At 44.2% G+C, this 18,395-nt stretch overlaps 2 long non-coding RNA genes across 2 annotated transcripts in view; both read right to left on the reverse strand.

Annotated features, from left to right (window-relative positions):
* Window positions 1-13,034: 13,034 nt before the first annotated feature.
* LOC143927254 (uncharacterized) lies at window positions 13,035-14,266 on the reverse strand. Its single transcript, XR_013262255.1, has 2 exons — window positions 13,652-14,266; window positions 13,035-13,621 (listed from the first exon to the last, which is right to left on the reverse strand). It is a non-coding gene; the product is annotated as an uncharacterized LOC143927254 (long non-coding RNA).
* Window positions 14,267-16,569: 2,303 nt separating this feature from the next.
* Window positions 16,570-18,395, reverse strand: part of LOC143927270 (uncharacterized) — a 9,145-nt gene continuing 7,319 nt past the window's right edge. The window contains exon 3 of the long non-coding RNA XR_013262257.1: window positions 16,570-16,861. This is a non-coding gene — a long non-coding RNA (uncharacterized LOC143927270). The remainder of the gene's footprint in view (window positions 16,862-18,395) is intronic.

Genomic DNA, 18,395 nt, shown 5'->3' on the forward strand with positions numbered 1-18,395 from the left:
GATGTACGGAGGAAGGTGATCTGGTCTGATGTATGGAGGAAGGTGATCTGATGTATGGAGGAAGGTGATCTGCTCTGATGTACGGAGGAAGGTGATCTGCTCTGATGTACGGAGGAAGGTGATCTGGTCTGATGTACGGAGGAAGGTGATCTGGTCTGATGTATGGAGGAAGGTGATCTGGTCTGATGTACGGAGGAAGGTGATCTGCTCTGATGTACGGAGGAAGGTGATCTGGTCTGATGTATGGAGGAAGGTGATCTGGTCTGATGTACGGAGGAAGGTGATCTGCTCTGATGTATGGAGGAAGGTGATCTGCTCTGATGTATGGAGGAAGGTGATCTTCTCTGATGTATGGAGGAAGGTGATCTGCTCTGATGTATGGAGGATGGTGATCTGGTCTGATGTACGGAGGAAGGTGATCTGCTCTGATGTACGGAGGAAGGTGATCTGGTCTGATGTATGGAGGAAGGTGATCTGCTCTGATGTATGGAGGAAGGTGATCTGCTCTGATGTATGGAGGAAGGTGATCTGCTCTGATGTATGGAGGAAGGTGATCTGCTCTGATGTATGGAGGAAGGTGATCTGGTCTGATGTATGGAAGAAGGTGCTCTGGTCTGATGTATGGAGGAAGGTGATCTGGTCTGATGTATGGAGGAAGGTGATCTGCTCTGATGTATGGAGGAAGGTGATCTGCTCTGATGTATGGAGGAAGGTGATCTGGTCTGATGTATGGAGGAAGGTGCTCTGGTCTGATGTATGGAGGAAGGTGATCTGCTCTGATGTATGGAGGAAGGTGATCTGCTCTGATGTATGGAGGAAGGTGATCTGGTCTGATGTATGGAGGAAGGTGATCTCGTCTGATGTATGGAGGAAGGTGATCTGGTCTGATGTATGGAGGAAGGTGATCTGGTCTGATGTACGGAGGAAGGTGATCTGGTCTGATGTATGGAGGAAGGTGATCTGCTCTGATGTACGGAGGAAGGTGATCTGGTCTGATGTACGGAGGAAGGTGCTCTGCTCTGATGTACGGAGGAAGGTGATCTGGTCTGATGTACGGAGGAAGGTGATCTGGTCTGATGTACGGAGGAAGGTGATCTGGTCTGATGTACGGAGGAAGGTGATCTGGTCTGATGTACGGAGGAAGGTGATCTGGTCTGATGTACGGAGGAAGGTGCTCTGCTCTGATGTACGGAGGAAGGTGATCTGCTCTGATGTATGGAGGAAGGTGATCTGCTCTGATGTATGGAGGAAGGTGATCTGCTCTGATGTATGGAGGAAGGTGCTCTGGTCTGATGTATGGAGGAAGGTGATCTGGTCTGATGTATGGAGGAAGGTGATCTGCTCTGATGTACGGAGGAAGGTGATCTGCTCTGATGTATGGAGGAAGGTGATCTGCTCTGATGTATGGAGGAAGGTGATCTGCTCTGATGTATGGAGGAAGGTGATCTGCTCTGATGTATGGAGGAAGGTGATCTGCTCTGATGTACGGAGGAAGGTGATCTGCTCTGATGTACGGAGGAAGGTGATCTGGTCTGATGTACGGAGGAAGGTGCTCTGGTCTGATGTATGGAGGAAGGTGATATGCTCTGATGTATGGAGGAAGGTGCTCTGCTCTGATGTATGGAGGAAGGTGATATGCTCTGATGTATGGAGGAAGGTGATCTGGTCTGATGTATGGAGGAAGGTGATCTGGTCTGATGTATGGAGGAAGGTGATCTGCTCTGATGTATGGAGGAAGGTGATCTGCTCTGATGTATGGAGGAAGGTGATCTGGTCTGATGTATAGAGGAAGGTGATCTGGTCTGATGTATGGAGGAAGGTGATCTGGTCTGATGTATGGAGGAAGGTGATCTGGTCTGATGTATGGAGGAAGGTGATCTGGTCTGATGTATGGAGGAAGGTGATCTGGTCTGATGTATAATAATAATTTAATTTATTAATAATAATAATAATAATAATAATTTACTAATTAGGTGACTTCTGAAGGCAATTGGTTCCACTAGATTTTAGGGGTCATCAGAGTAAAGGGGGCTAAATACAAATGCCCCCCCTCCCCCCACACTTTTCACATATTTATTTGTAAAAAATCTTGAAAACCATTTATCATTTTCCTTCCACTTCACAATTATGTATCAGTTTTGTGTTGGTCTATCACATAAATTCCCAATAAAATACATTTACGCTTTTGGTTGCAACATGACAACATGTGGAAAACGTTGAGGGGTACGAATACTTTTTCAAGGCGCTGGAGCCCGGCCACGGTTGTATACGGAGGGCGAACACCGAGCGTATGTATATCTGCCTTATTTTACAAATCGTTTAGCAGTTAAATCCGTTTCTACATCTGCGTTTTAACTCTTTTGACTTTTGTTTTAGTTACATAAATCTTCCAACAGGTGTGCAGTCGGCATCCCGGCGCGGTTTACGTCCATCTTCTCATTGGTGCGCTGAAACGTTTCAATGCCGGCGCAGACTTCCCGCATATGGAAGGTTCAACATAAATCGCCAAAGCTTTTGTTTATAGCCCCAGCGGTATGATTTACCCCGGCGATTCTCCTTTCAAGCTTTCAGATTCCAATCTGCTCCGTCGTCCCTCCACATATGAATTTCAAATAAAGAAAAAAAAAGAAAGAAAAAAAAAAACCTAATAATTAAAAAAAAAAGAAAAAAAAAGAGGAACGAGCAGCCATCTGGGTGTCTCTTTGCGCACAAAAGTAGTTAATCACACTTAGAAGACAGTTTTACTTACTTGGATACCAACAGCTTTGAGCGCAGATGCAGATTTTCCATAATTAAACTCAGTAATGTTTTCTCCATGCAGATACAGTCTGATTTTATTTTATTTTTTTTCGGTCTGCTGCATCTGTTATAAGGCATGCTTTTGGCTCGTTTCCGTAACTAATCCTCGCTTTGGGGTTACATTTTAAACAGTCTTATGTCACCAATTTTGGGTCTGACAACCTCCTAACCCTCGCCCACGGCTTGCCAATGAGTTCCTCCAGAGACTGGCATCCATATCCATTCTGATCAATGGCCACTAAGGGTGCAACGGATCAAAAAAAACTCACGGATCGGATCGTTCCTCGGATCAGAGTTACGGATCGGATCATTTTTCGGATCAGCAAATAATTGAATTTGCAAAAACCTGTGAAAATGCCACCACCATATAGTCCCCACTGCAATGTACATCTCCCCCACTGTAATATTGGCTGAGCATGGATGGGTATTGGCAGGGTAAGTATTGCAGAATATTGGCAGGATAAGTATTGGCAGGGTATTGCAGAGTATTGGCAGGGTAAGTATTGCAGAGTATTGGCAAGGTAAGTATTGCAGAGTATTGGCAGGGTATGCATTGAAGTGTATTGGCAGGGTATGTATTGCAGAGTATTGGCAGGGTAAGTATTGCAGATTATTGGATGGGTATGTATTGCAGAGTATGTATTGCAGAGTATTGGCAGGGTATGTATTGCAGAGTATTGGCGGAGTATGTATTGCAGAGTATTGGCAGGGTATGTATTGCAGAGTATTGGCAGGGTATGTATTGAAGAGTATTGGCAGGGTATGTATTGAAGAGTATTGGCAGGGTATGTATTGAAGAGTATTGGCAGGGTATGTATTGCAGAGTATTGGCAGGGTATGTATTGAAGAGTATTGGCAGGGTAAGTATTGCAGAGTATTGGCAGGGTATGTATTGAAGAGTATTTGCAGGGTATGTATTGAAGAGTATTTGCAGGGTATGTATTGAAGAGTATTTGCAGGGTATGTACTGAAGAGTATTTGCAGGGTATGTATTGCAGCGTATTGGCAGGGTATGTATTGCAGAGTATTGGCAGGGTAAGTATTGCAGAGTATTGGCAGGGTAAGTATTGCAGAGTATTGGCAGGGTATGTATTGAACAGTATTTGCAGGGTATGTATTGCAGAGTATTGGCAGGGTATGTATTGCAGAGTATTGGCAGGGTAAGTATTGCAGAGTATTGGCGGGGTAAGTATTGCAGCGTATTGGCAGGGTATGTATTGCAGAGTATTGGCAGGGTAAGTATTGCAGAGTATTGGCAGGGTAAGTATTGCAGAGTATTGGCAGGGTATGTATTGCAGAGTATTGGCAGGGTATGTATTGCAGAGTATTGGCAGGGTATGTATTGCAGAGTATTGGCAGGGTAAGTATTGCAGAGTATTGGCAGGGTAAGTATTGCAGAGTATTGGCAGGGTATTGCTGGGATGTCTGTGGCTGCCATCTGATTTCTCCCATCCACTGTACAGATCAGTACAGAGAGGGGGAGAGAGGAACCGTCACAGAGCGATCACATTGTAAACATCGATGGGTGTACCAAGATGGCTGCCGCTCCGGAACTAGGCCGAAGCCGCGGCCTTTCCTAAGGCCGAGACTGCGGAGCGCTCTGCGGATCACGGCGTGTGACGATCCGAGCGGGGTGACCCGTTCAGATCGCGGATCAGTGCCGATTCTTTGCACCCCTAATGGCCACATTGCAAATCAACCCGGCACAGAGGTGTAGTGGTTAGCACTCTCACCTAGCAGTAAGAAGTGGTTGCTGGTTCGAATCCCAACCAGGACACTACCTGCCTGGAGTGTGAATGTTCTCTCTGTGCCTGCGTGGGTTTCCTCCCACACTCCAAAGACATGCAGGTAGGTTAATCGGCTTCTGTCCATAATCGGCCCCTAGTATATGAATGGGGACCTTGGATTGTGGGCTCCTTTAGGCCCCATTCACACCTGAGCGTTTTGTAGCTTGAAGCCTGAAGCTACAAAACGCTGGAGGGGGAAAAAAGAAAATCGATTATTCTCAATGGAGATGGTTCACATCTCCACTCCATGTCGCCTGAAGCTCAAACAAGGTCTGGACCCTTTTTTGTCGCTCAAATCGGGCAGATTTGGGCGTTTTTCTTCTTTTTACATTGGTGACCTTTTGCCCTGCACAAAATCGTGGCAAAAACCGTTGCAAAATCGCGGTAAAAACACTGCAAAATCTCATGATTTTCTGCCTGAAAACGCTACGTTCAGGTGTGAATGGGGCCTGAGGGTGTAGGGACCAATGTGCGTGTGCAATATACAGGGATAGGGACAATCATAGACAGTGAGTGTCAGGATGGGCTGGCGTTTTTATTCAACCTCACTATGTAACCCTTTGGTGACCAGATGCCACAGGCAAGTTCTGCCGCATGCGCCAGTTAACCACTTCAGCCCCGGAAAGGATTTACCCCCCCCCCCCTCCTGACCAGAGCACTTATTGCGATTCGGCACTGCGTTGCTTTAACTGACAATTGCGCAGTCGTGCGACGTTGTACCCAAACAAAATTGACGTTTTTTTCCCCACACAAATAGAGATTTCTTTTGGTGGTATTTGATCACCTCTGCAGTTTTTTTTTTTTTTGCGTTATAAACAAAAAAAAAAAAAAGAGTGACAAAAATATATATATATATTTTTACTTTTTTCTATAATAAATATCCCCAAAAAATATTTAAAAAAAAAAACAATATTTTTTCTTAGTTCAGGCCGATATGTATTCTTCTACATAATTCTGGTTAAAAAAAAAAAAGGCAATAAGCATATCTTGATTGGTGTGCGCAAAAGTTATAGCGTCTACTAATTAGGGGATAAATTTATACCATTTTTATTATTATTTTTTTTTTATTAGTAATGGCGGCGATCTGCAATTTTTATCGTGACTGCGACATTATAGTGGACACATTGGACACTTTTGACACCATTTTCTTTTCTACAGCGATCAGTGCTATAAAAATGCACCGATTACTGTGTAAATGACAATAGCAAGGAAGGGGTTAAACACTAGGGGGCGATCAAAGGGTTAAGTGTGTCCTAGGGAGGTGTTCTAACTGTGGGAGGGTATGGGCTTCCACTGACATGACAGGGAGCAGTAGATGTCTATCAGGTCGCTAGGCAGAACGGGGAAATGCCTTGTTTACATAGGCATCTCCCCCCGTTCTACCTCTCCACACCGCAATCGCAGGCTGCCGGTGAGCATCGAGTGCCCGGAACCTGTGGGCACGCTCCCGCGGCATGCGCCTGATAGGCGGCAAATTTAAAGGGACGTACAGGTACGCCCATTTGCCCGCCTGTGCCATTCTGCCAACGTACATCTGTGTGCGAGTAGCGGTTAAAGTGGTTTATAAACCCTTCCATATACCCAGTGAAGTGACTGGCCTCCGGTGATATACAGAGATGAAACAATTCCTCCTACATAAATTGTACCTGTTTATCTGCCGCCATTCCTTCTGTACATCCTTTCAAAGTCCAGAATTTATAATGCTTGTCTGTGCTGTCAGAAAGCAGGGGTGGAAATGTGCAGTTACACCCTCCAGAGTTCAGTGAGGAGAGCTCTATGAACTGACTGAGGGAAGAGACACACCCCCTTCACACGGCTCATGAGAACAGAGCTGGGGCTGTCAATCACAGGCTGTGTGCTGGAGGTCCATTCCCTGTCACCTTTTATCTCTTGGTGTCACGAAAACTTGTCAGAAGTGACTCACGCAGATAGCAGAGGAAGGAGGCAGCAGACAGAAATGACACTTAGTGCTCTGGATTGATACAAGTGTAGCACCCTATAGGGCAGTGATGGCAAACCTTGGCACCCCAGATGTTTTGGAACTACATTTCCCAATGATGCTCCTGCACTTTGAAGTGTGGTTAAGCATCATGGGAAATGTAGTTCCAAAACATCTGGGGTGCAAAGGTTCATCATCATTGCCCTATAGGGTGTGCTGCCAGTATTAACCGGTTCCCTGACCAGTGCACGCCGATGTACGTCGGCAGAATGGCGCGGGCAGGCATATTGGCGTACAGGTACGTCCAATCTTCAATGCCGCCCTGCCATCGCGAGCGCGCCGACGGGCTCGCGCGCCCGTTGGGACCCCCGTGAGTCCGGCATTTCTCCATTCTGCCTAGCAACTAGTGACGCTGATCTCTGCTCCATGTGATTGGAGCAGAAATCAGTGTTCACTAAATGAAAGCCCAGCCCCCCCCCCCCCACAGTTAGTAACACACCCCTAGGAACACTTAACCCCTACACTGCCACCCACTGGTTAACCCCTTCACTGCCAGTGTCATTTACACAGTAATCACTGCATTTGTATAGCACTGATTGCTGTATAAATAACAATGGTCCCAAAAATGTGTCAAAATGTCCGATGTGTCCACCGCAATGTCGCAATCACAATAAAAATCGCTGATCGCCGCCATTACTAGTAAAAAAATTAAAATAAATTTTTTTTTTTTTTTTTATAAAAATGCCATAAAACTATCCCTATTTTGTAAACGCTATAACTTTTGCGCAAACCAATCAATAATCACTTATTGCGATTTTTTTTTACCAAAAATATGTAGAAGAATACGTATCGGCCTAAACTGAGGGAAAAATATGTTTTTTTTATATATTTTTGGGGGATATTTATTATAACAAAAAGTAAAAAATAATGCGTTTTTTTCAAAATTGTCGCTCTATTTTTGTTTATAGCGCAAAAAATAAAAACCGCAGAGGTGATCAAATACCACCAAAAGAAAGCTCTATTTGAAGGAAAAAATGGACATCAATTTTGTTTGGGAGCCACGTCGCACGACCGCGCAATTGTCAGTTAAAGCGACGCAGTGCCGAATCGCAAAAAGTGGTCTGGTCTTTGGCCAGCAAAATGGTCCGGTCTGTAAGTGGTTAATAGAGCAGGCAAAAATATAATCTGGCCTGGAATAACTTGAGTCACTAAATTGGGTCAGATTTATTAGAGGCCGGGGCTGACCTCTTATCTTAGCAGCTCTCCCTGGTGCCTCCCCCTGGTCTGGAAGGTTGGAGAACCTTCTAGAACTGGAGGGTTGGGGGTTAGGAGGGGCTGCCATAAAAATTTGTGGGGCCTCGGCCAATCCCCAGAAGTGGGCTGGTAGGGGGTAAAGACTACACCATAAATAGACATGGGCCATGCCAGCAGGGCAGTCGGGTGGTAGATGGAGACACGGTGTTAAGGAGCCAAAAAGAGAAAAAGACTTCATCTAGAGGGAAGAGGTCCCAACTAGAGCAGTCCAAGCGGTTAGTCAGACAGTAACGAGACTTGTATACACAAAACTTGTGTTTATTTAGAATAAAATGTTCCAATAAAAGAGTAAATAAGTCTTGTTATGTACACAGTATACCAAAGAACCTCGCACCATACCCATAAAAACAAACACATAACACAAAAACAAGGTCACAGATAAACATGTCCGGACTGAGCGAGATGCAGATGTTGGCGTTGAACTGCCAAGGGAAATAAATGGAGGAGATAACCCCACTCCAGATTCCAACATCCACATCTGCAACTCACAGTATCCTATCCTCAATAAGCCATGAGCAAATATAATATCTTCAACATCCCAGGAAGTTATTATGTATGGAAACCTATGAAGGTTTACTCCCAGGATGGAACCAGTCTCAACATAGCATGGAAACACATGATATCAGATGGCAGACTCGGCAGTGGGTGGACCATTGGAGAGAATAGGCAAATATCTTGATTTCCTATTAAAAGATATGGTAATTGTCATGAACTCTAGCCACCTGTCTGTTGTGTAAATGAGTCTAGTCTGGCTTGTAGGAGTATTCACACAATGTTGTTTGTGCTAATTAACCCTGTGTTTATGTTAATTGAATTGTTAGTGAGCTAGGAGCCGAAAAGTCTTATCCCTCAGTCAACTAGTCTGAGTGTTGATTTAGATAATTAGCTCATGCTAATCAGGTTAGGTTTTAGTCTTCTTCTGCATTATAAATACTCAGCGTTTTGGTTCTAATAAATGAGTCCATGTTAGCACTAAGCAAGTCTCGTCTTGTTTTGTGCTTGTGAGCGGTTGGAATATCTGAGATCTATATTCAGGCTGGGAGGAAGCGGTATATGACGGAAGCACTCAATCGGAGTGTGGGATCGGTTCCGTCACCGTAATTAAACTGGAATCCTATGTTAAGGACAAAAGTGAGGTCCCTGTAAGATTTACAATTTGTCAATCAACGAAAACGCATGGCTTGTTGGGATAGATGTGGAATCCCTATACACATCTATCCCACACAGAATAGGTCTATAGGTGAATTGAGTCCTTTTTGGACTGCCACTTCCATGAAATGGGTCCACAAAATGAATTAATCGTTGACCTGCTATCCCTTGGAGAATAACTTCTTCCACTTTGCAGGTCACTACTTACAACAGATTAGGGGCTCCGTGGGCTTCTGCATATGCATGCCTTCTTCTGAGGTTGTGGGAGGAGGCAGAGATTTATGCCTCGCCTCGCCACGTACATAACTGGCTGAGGTACATTGACGACGTACTGCTGCTGTGGAGAGGAGATGTGGACTCGTTACATTCGTTTATCGAAGGCCTGAACAAAAATAGCCGTAATATACGACTAACCTACACTTTTGATCAAAAACAAAATTCAGTTTTTGGATCTCTTAATCGCCATTAAGAATCATACTCTTACTACACACACCTTCCGTAAAGTGACAGCGGCTAACACCTTGCTCTGCATGGATAGTCACCACCTAAAATGGTTGAAAAGTGGTTTACTCTTTTTTTTTTTTTTGGAACATTGTTTTCTAAAGAATTACAAGTTTTGTACTCATAAATCTCATTATTGTCTAACTGCTTGGACTGCTCCAGTTTGGACCGCTTTTCTCTAGCTTTAGTTTTTTTTCTCTTTTTGGCTCTATGTATGCTGAGTTAAGGACAGTGCACCTAACAGTGTTTGAGACACTGAGTAGTCCTTATCATGAACTTGAATGCAAAAGAGATTTTTTTATTTCTCTTAAACTTTTTGGGGGGGAGAGAGGGTTAGTGCCAGGACACCCTTGAGTAATTGCAAGTTCAATTGGCAGACTCCGACACTTCAATAGGACGACAGCCATACAGGGAAAGGCCACATCTGCAGGTGCAGGAATGCTGTTTCCTATGGCAACAGACTTTAAGCAGTTCCTAACAGCATAACTACTACAATCATTCCTTGTAGTGTTTCAGCCCACTGAGCTCCCAGTCTCTCACTAGACCAGATGATTCAACTGCCACTGAATCCCCTGAGCTCCTCCAATTTTCACTGTAGTATCTTCTTCAAGCGTAACCCCCACCTCTCTGCTGGGTCCCTAAGCTTGGCACTCAAGCTACCTCTCAAGCTTCACCCCACTGGCCTGCTCGGTCCCTGGCGTGACACACAAGGCTGTGCTGCAAGCTTCACCTCCGCTGGCTGGGTCCCTGGCTTGATACCCACAGAAGTTGCCTGATTCTTCACCGTCCCCGGTTGGTGAGAATACTGCACTGGTACTTGCTGCAGTTACTCGCTGTGGTCCCTGGTAATAAGGCGGATGGCCCATTACTGGCGACAGCTTCCCCTCTACCTCTGATCAGGACAGGTTCTGCGGCCGGCAGAACCGCCACTTTTGGTTGGACTGCAAGCCGCAATACCAACCCTGCACTGCTCTCTTGCTTCTGGATAGGCCCCCCCAGACAGCCTAGCAGCCAGATGTGCCCGGAATAGGCCCCATCTCTGTCCCAGCAGCCCAGGCAATACAACACACACATCCACCCAGACAGCCATCCAGCTGGCACAGATCACCCGTCTCCACCCAAATATAAAGGTTCTCCGAGCAGGCCAAGGAATTCAAGAAAACTCCTGCCCATTGGCTGAAACGGCCCATATACCCATGATCTGACCTTGCGTTGCCTTTCTCATATCTAGTATCAAGTACCCGGCCATCTAGTGGTAGAAGAGGAAAGTGCAACAAGGCCAAACTTAGGGAGAAATCAATAGATCTCTATCAACCAGGATAATTATTCCTGGCAAGTAAATTTGTGAGAAACAACCCTGCCTAATATCCAGGGTTCTACATATAAAATAAAATGTCTTCCAATTTTTCACAGTGTTGAGGAGACTGTCAGTGGCTGTGAGGGGTGTGCGACTTACCTTGGGAAGAGACTTTCCTGGAGGCACAGGAGCAAAAAGAGGACAGAGTGATTAATTCAACACTGGTGGGGACTAATGTCGAATGTTACCACACAATCCCAATTCCTTACTTGCTCAGAACAACCCGAACACACTGCAGCCTCCGGACAGCTGTACCCGCAAGGTGGTTGCTATGGGCAACAAATGCTTACGTTGGTAGAAACAGCCCCCGGGTATTGGCAATAACTGCATCTGGCCCCGATGCAGTTTGAAGCGCAACCTCACCTTTCAGCTCCCTATATACATGAGTATGGGAAGTGATGGAGAGATAAAACATACACACACACTCACAAAGGAAGAACTGAATGTCTTTATTTAACCACTTCCCACCCGGCCAATGTACATATACGGCCGGGTGGGAGCTCTCTACTTCTGAGGACATTCAGGAACGTCCTACAGAAGGAGGAGGATCGCGCGTGTGCTGGCCTGCACAGCGGCGCAATCCCGATGTGCTCGTGTCATCTGGACACGGCGCATCTCAGATCGGCAGGAGGGCTCTGTGATTGGCCCTCCTGATCACATGACAGCCGTGTCCAATCACGGCCGTCATGTGATGTAAACAAACAGCGGTTGCTAGGAAATCGGCTCTCCTCTCCTCACACGGAAGTCGTCGCTGAGGAGAGGAGAGCAGATCGCTGCAGCCGGCTGGTGATCAGTGAGTATGAGCTGTTTTTACAGCTTTTTACTAACTGATCACCAGTCTAGTATAAACCTACAGTGTAAACACACGTCACCACAATACACATGTCCCCAAAACAAAAAACACATGTCCCCCACATATGTCCCACTAAAATCACATGTTCCAATGATTATCTGCACACATATGTACGTGATCACCTGCACACATATGTACATGATCATTTGCGTACATATGTCCGTGATCACACAAACCAATTATTATACACTTAACGGAATTTTTTTTACCAAAATTTATGACAAATTTAGATTTTATTGGATTTCTTTTAAAATAGAAAAAATAAAATATAGTTTTTTTTTCCAAATTTCCGCTTTTTTTGCGCCTATATCGCAAAAAAAAAAAAAAAACGGAGTCGTGAATAAATACCACCAAAATAAAGCTCTATTTGTGTGAACAAAATGATAAAAATTTCATTTGGGTACAGTGTAGCATGACCGCGCAATTGTCATTGAAAGTGCGAGAGCGATGAAAACTGAAAATTGGGCTGGGAAGGAAGGGGGCGAAAGTGCCCTGTATTGTAGTAGTTAACATTACCAACCAAACAACTTCATTAGCATTAAAAAAAAAAAAAAAAAAAAATGCGAAGTCCACTTTCTTAAAAAAAAATGCATCATTCTAAATATTACTGCCATAAAAAAAAGAAAAATCACTAAAATATCCATAGCAACACACCAGGATGCCCAGGTACTGCGTAGAACTCCACATAGGCATGAATGGCTGTGTATGGGTATCTGCCGGTACTCATGTAAACCTGTGTATAGTATACACATCCCTATGATATAATTGGGTGTACACAAGTACTGATGTATACCTGCATATACAGTAGCTGCTCACAGCCATTCCTGTCATATGCCATATTTACATTGTAAATGGCTTCATATGCCCATGTGCATGAGGCCAAAAGACTGCATTCATTCGTATGAGCCACTATACAAAGTCTCGGGAGAGCCCGACTTACCACCTCCTGCATGATTCAGCCCTGTGCTCTGTTTTTTCTTTCTTTCTCTGTGGTCTCCCAACAGCTCTCAAAGCCAGTCACAGGTTCTGCTAATCAGCCACCAGCCAGGACACTTGTGGGAGTTTTGGACCCCCATACCCCCCCCCCCCCCTTATCTATGCCCCGGTCTCTACACTTTAAAAATGAACCACTTTTACTAACTCCTCCGAGTTACTCAACTTTCAGAAATCTGTTCTATTGCTAGTCAGATCTAAATGAGGTTCTTTATGTCATAGTAATAAATTAGCCTTATGAAACCCCAGTGTACTAGTCTCATGCTAAAAAATAAACAAAAAAAATCCCAGTTTTCTATTACAGAGCATAAAAAAAAAAAAATAAGGAAAATATACAGTATGTACAAACACCATACATTCAATTTACTTTACTTGGGAAATCACATAATCGTCTATAAAGCTTTAGAATGTAGTGGCAGCACAGCTACACCTCTTCGGTAATGATGAAGTCCATTCTGCATCTGTTTCAGCTCAAGCCCTGCTGTGCCAAGTCACTGGCAGGGAAAAGGGGTCAGGCTAATCTGTCATTCATGTGTGCGCTGGTGGTCTCCTCCAAGCCGCATGTGTTCCTCCAGCAGATGATGCTTAGATTGCTGATGTGCAATTACCAGGATGTCAGAAAGCAAACAAACAATATGCACTGCTAACAACAACAACAGATAAAATAAAATGAACTACAAAAGAAAATGCCGCGCCGATCTAAATCTTACAGTGTGGTAACCACATGAGCTAGTGCTACTTACACCAATTTATTAAATACTAAATCAAGGATAAAAAAAAAAAATTAAATATATATATATATATATTTATTTATTTTTTATTACACAATGGTTCAAAGTTATACCTAGTAACAACAAAGTGATCATGTGCAAAAAAAAATGTAATATAGTGCATCCACTTATATATATCCACTTATATATAAAAAAGTCCTTATAGAGTGCATTAAAGAGGAAGTAAACCCTAATGGGTTTACTTCCTCTTTCATTCCCTGCAAAGGTAAAGCATAATGGACTACTATGCATCGCATCGCATAGTAGTCCATTATGTGTCACTTACCTGACACAGGAGCCAGCGAAGTCACCGCTATCCCCTTATGTGCGGAGCCTCCATCTTCTTGGTGGGTCTTGCTGCTCCGGCGCTGTCATTCGACGAATCCGCGATGACGTCACTCCCACGCATGCGCACGGGAGCCGCCACTTGCGGCATATCGCCGTAGACAGCGGTGCCTGTGTTTTGGCAAATATCTCCTAAATCGTATAGGTTTAGGAGATATTTCTTGGACCTACAGGTAAGCCTTAATCTAGGCTCACCTGTAGGTCAAAGTGGTTTGTAAGGGTTTACAACCACTTTAATTATAAAACAAAAAGTGTTCCGGTGAACTAAAAGTACTAAATCCCTCATGCAATATCACGCGTTAATGAAAAACAAAGTCCATTCCAATTCAATCCAATGATTCTATTGGTAATGACCAAACGTGTGCTTGTGTCCACCCCTGTGCTTCCCCCTTCACCTTAGAGCATGTGACCTTGCAGCTATAAGCTTGGTCAAAAACACGCTTCTGAACCAAGTGTGGGCTCAGTGTCTGTACTTGGGTCCTGGGCTGATTGCTCGTACGTTTTTTTCCACATAAAAGTATGACAGAGGAAACTTGATAGTGTATTACTGTTTTATATAATATTTATTCAAAAAGTAACAGACGTCCCTTTCATAGGATACTCACATTTAGTGGGTGCTACGCGTGTCAATACCGGGAATATGACGTATCTTCCTCAGGGGGAAATTCCCCCTGAGGAAGATATGTCATATTCCCTGTATCGACACTCGTTGGGTGGGGGGGGGGGGGGGGGAGGAACAGGACGGTGTGTGAGAAGGCAGAGTGTTATTAGCAAGGAAAGGACACATCAGCGCAGCGATTTTAACGGCATTTGTAGAGTGGTGCACTGTAGCACCCACTAAATGTGAGTACCCTATGAAATTGTTACTTTTTGAATAAATATTATATAAAATGGTAATACACTATCAAGTTTCCTCTGTCATACTTTTATGTGGAAAAACGTACGAGCAATCAGCCCAGGACCCAAGTACAGACATTGAGCCCAGAGTCGGATCAGAAGCGTGTTTTGACGAAGCACAGCTGCAAGGTCACACGCTCTAAGGTGATAAGGTATACTGAAGGGGGGGAGCGCAGGGGCGGACACAAGGACCCAATTGGTCATTACCAATAGAATTGGAATGGTAATTATGTTTTTCACTAACACATGATATTGCATGAAGGATTTTGCACGTTAGCACTTTTAGTGCGCTGGAACACTTTTTGTTTTATAATTGAAGCACTTTATAAAAAGGACTGTTTATTTATATATATATATATATATATATATATATATATATATGTATGCACTATATTACATTTTTTTTTTGCACAGGATCACTGTTATCAGTAGGTATCGTTTTAAACCATTAGATTATGTGTGTATATTAATATTAGGGCTGTGGAAATTAAAGATGAATTCCTCGATTAATCGATTCATTTTTTTGATCGATCAAAAGAGTTCCATCAAAGAGATCCAGTGACATCACGGACATCGATGTCACTGGACTCTTCCCCCCTTCCCCAAGTGCCTCTGTCTGCTAATGAAGGGGGGGGGGGGGGGGGACGTCAAAGTTCTCATTGAACGTAACGCGTACGGGGAAGGAGCTACGCATGACGTCACCCGCTGCTGCCCTACGGAACTAACACAATTGTGGGCTTTACATGCTGTGTTTTTATCATCTTTATGTGAGTAGTTTGTGTTTTGAACACAAAAATGAAAATTTTATACTTAAGCGGTGAGCACTTAGATCTTTTCTTTCTACCCATGACCCGGCGTCCTTGCTGAGATCTAAGGAGACGTGAGAGAAGTTTATGGTTCGTGTTAACCCTTTTGATACCCTCTTGCATGACCGCCTGTTTGCACAGGGGTCCATGCCATGAGGTGAGAGTGATTAGTTAGACCGGAGGTGAAGGGATTGTCACGCTACTGTGGGGGGGGGGGGGGGGGGGGGAAGACTTCCGTCAGTGCTACAGTTTGAATTTAAAGCGTATTTGTGTGAACTGTGAAGTCAAGTCGTGGATTGTGGAAACGAACTAGTGTGAGGTGATTGTATATAGTGTATACCACATTTACCACTGACTAATGCAGAGTTGCAATGCAAGGAGATCAGCTACAAGTAGTTGGATCTGTATGTGCGTTCTAATTAATCGAAATTAGTCGATTAAAAATTTTAAATCAGTAACAGCCCTAAGGGCCGGTTCACACTGCAGGCGAGGCGAGGCGACTCCGACTTGCCTCGCCGTGACCTGCCACGACCTCAGCGGCAACTTGCAGATGACTTCTGTATAGAAGTCAATGCAAGTCGCCCCGAGGTCGCCCAAAAGTAGTACAGGAACCTTTTTTCTGAGTCGGAGCGACTCGAGTCGCTCCTCTCAGAACGGTTCCATTGTACAGAACGGGGGCGACTTGCGAGAGCGAGGCGAGTCGTGTCGCCTCGCCCGCTGTGTGAACCAGCTCTAAATTAATATCCTTGATTTAGTATTTAATCAATTGGTGTAAATAGTAGCACTACAAAAAATAAAATAAAAAAAGGGCAGTATGATGCACAAATGTTTTACTAACACTAGTACAGTTTTACTAACGCATGTCAAAGTTGCAAAGTAGCGCTTAGGCATTAACATTTGTTTCACCCACAGGTGGGAAGGGGTTAAACAAATACTGATTTACATCAATTTAGCCTTAATATAATTATATATATATATATATATATATATATATATATATATATATATATGCAGTACACCTTTAAGTACAAAAGTAGTAAGATCCAAAAACCAACAAGAAAAAAAAAAAAAGTATTTATTTCATAGATATTGGTCGCCTGCATACACCTGTGTGTATTCCAGCAATCTTCTCTTCGGCTGCCCGTTGTCTGCTGTAGATCTTCCAGGTCGGTACATTGTGTGGCTTTTATTACCGGCACCATGATTGATCCAGAGTACAAAATGAATTATAGTCCAAACCGGCACTGTGTGTGTTTTCTCTCCATCGTCTGCCTTACATCCGCACAGCCGCGTCCAAACCGCCTGATGAATTCTCCTTCAGAGTAAACCCGGTCTGTATCGGCTTCAAACTCTGCAGAGGAGAGATGGGGAGAGGGAGAGTTAAACATTACATTGTGAGTGTGGATGGCATTGCTGACCTTACATGCAGAAAAACGATCGCTCGCTGCCATGGAAGGAGCCTAAAATCTGATGCCTCCGTCCATTTTCATACACTATAGTGACAATTTCATGGGATTGTATTGTAGTGGGAACGCGGCAAGAACATACAAGCACTGCTCAGGTAGTATAAATATCCGGAGTTTGCCTACGTCCATGGTACCCAATCCGCAGCCCACTTGCCCTCTGTGTGCCGCCCTCAAACTGTTGGGCACCAGTTCAGCAGGAGAGTGGAAGCAGGAAGGTTCCATGTACCAGCACCTGGCACTGAAAGGCTGTACAGCGAGCAGGGTACAAAATTCTATGGGGAGAGAGATGGGGTGGGTGGGGTTTAGAGTATTTGATCCCCTGCTGATTTTGTACATGTGCCCACTGACAAAGAAATGATCAGTCTATCATTTTAATGGTCGGTTTATTCTAACATAACAGTGAGAGAGAGAAAGAGAGAGAGAATAACAAAACATACAGAAAAAATAAAAAAAAGTTATAAGTTGATTTGCATTTTAAAGAGTGAAATAAGTATTTGATCCCCAATCAACCAGCAAGATTTCTGGTTCCTGGGTGTCTTCTATACAGGTAACAAGCTGAGATTAGGAGCACTCTAAGAAAGAGCGCTCCTAATCTCAGCTTGTTACCTGTACAAAAGTCACCTTTCCACAGAATCAAATTCCAATCTCTCCACCATGGCCAAGACCAACGAGCTGTCCAAGGATGTCGGGGAGAAGATTGTAGACCTACACAAGGCTGGAATGGGCTACAAAACCATCACCAAGCAGCTTGGTGAGAGGTGACAATAGTTGTTGTGATTATTCGCAAATGGAAGAAACACAAAATAACGGTCAATCTCCCTCAGTCTGGGGGCTCCATGCAAGATCTCACCTCGAGGAGTTTCAATGATCAGAACGGTGAGGAATCAGCCCAGAATTACACGGGAGAACCTTGTCAATGATCTCAGCTGGGACCATAGACACCAAGAAGACAATCGGTAACACGCTACACCGTGAAGGACTGAAATCCTGCAGCACCCACAAGGTCCCCCCGCTCAAGAAATCACATGTACAGGACCGTCTGAAGTTTGCTAATGAACATCTGAATGATTCAGAGGAGAGCTGGGTGAAAGTGTTGTGATCAGAGGAGACCAAAAGTCAAGTTCTTTGGCATCAACTCAACTCGCCGTGTTTGGAGGAGGAGGAATGCTGCCGAAGACCCCAAGAACACCATCCCCCACCATCATACATGGAGGTGGAAACAGTATGCTATGGGGGTGTTTTTCTGCTAAGGGGACCAGAGAACCTCACTACATCAAAGGGACGATGAACTGGGCCATGTAGTGTAAAATCTTGGATGAGGACCTCCTTCCCTCACCCAGGACATTGAAAATGAGTCGTAGATGAGTATTTCAGTATAATATTGACCCAAAACACACGGCCAAGGCAACAAAAGGAGTG

This window comes from Lithobates pipiens, unplaced genomic scaffold, assembly GCF_037356315.1.
Source record: "Lithobates pipiens isolate NorthernLeopardFrog02 unplaced genomic scaffold, aLitPip1_a1.2 Scaffold_10, whole genome shotgun sequence".
NCBI classification, from domain to species: domain Eukaryota; kingdom Metazoa; phylum Chordata; class Amphibia; order Anura; family Ranidae; genus Lithobates; species Lithobates pipiens.